This window comes from Petaurus breviceps, unplaced genomic scaffold, assembly GCF_028583685.1.
Source record: "Petaurus breviceps papuanus isolate PSGF00001 unplaced genomic scaffold, PetGlider_PUasm1.0 214, whole genome shotgun sequence".
Lineage (NCBI taxonomy): Eukaryota > Metazoa > Chordata > Mammalia > Diprotodontia > Petauridae > Petaurus > Petaurus breviceps.
In genome coordinates this window covers 16,095,067-16,095,735 of record NW_027185863.1, presented here as the reverse complement: position 1 = coordinate 16,095,735, position 669 = coordinate 16,095,067, and the positions used below count along the sequence as shown (strand labels likewise).

At 68.3% G+C, this 669-nt stretch overlaps 1 long non-coding RNA gene across 1 annotated transcript in view; it reads left to right on the top strand.

Annotated features, from left to right (window-relative positions):
• Positions 1-414: 414 nt before the first annotated feature.
• The window catches only part of LOC138165781 (uncharacterized), a 17,265-nt gene continuing 17,010 nt past the window's right edge, over positions 415-669 (top strand). Inside the window, exon 1 of the long non-coding RNA XR_011169455.1 lies at positions 415-492. This is a non-coding gene — a long non-coding RNA (uncharacterized lncRNA). The remainder of the gene's footprint in view (positions 493-669) is intronic.

Below are 669 nucleotides of genomic sequence, written 5' to 3'. Positions count from 1 at the left end.
TACGCAGGCACACACACGAGCGCAGGGCGAGGGGGGAAAGAGGGGGCGAGAGAGCCGCACTCCTCCTCCACACGCACCCCGCATTGGGTGCAGCGCCGGGGGACTGACGGCCCTGAGCACCAATTGAGCACCACGCAGAGGAAGTGGGGGGGGGGGGAGGGGGGGGGGCGAAGGTGGCGGGGGGGGGGGGGAAGGGGGGGGGGGGGGGGCCCCCCCCCCCCCCCCCCCCGCACCCCGCATTGGGTGTGCTCCGGGGGGCTGGCGGCCCTGGTGCACAATTGGGAACCCAGGAGGGGAGGGGGGGGGGGGGGTAGAGGGGGAGCCAGAAGGTGGCGGGAGGAGGGAGAAGGGAGGAGAGAGAAGGCGGGCCCTAAAGCACCCCTCCTTCCCCCCTTTCCTCCCTCCTCCTCTCTCTCCTCCTTTCTCCTTCTGTTTCTTTTCCCGCCTATCCCCTCCCCCGCTCTGAGCTCCCCTCCCCTCCCCGAACACACGGTAAAGAGATGGAGGGACTTGGGAAGGGGGGCGTAGGGTATGGGGGAAATGCCAGCCCTAGTGCCTCATTAATCAGAGGCTTGTTGTTGATGCACGCGAAGGAAATGCCACCCAGGGCGTGAAAAAGGAGAGAGGAGAAGGGGCGGGGAAAGGGGAGCTGGGGGAGGAAGTGGCGGG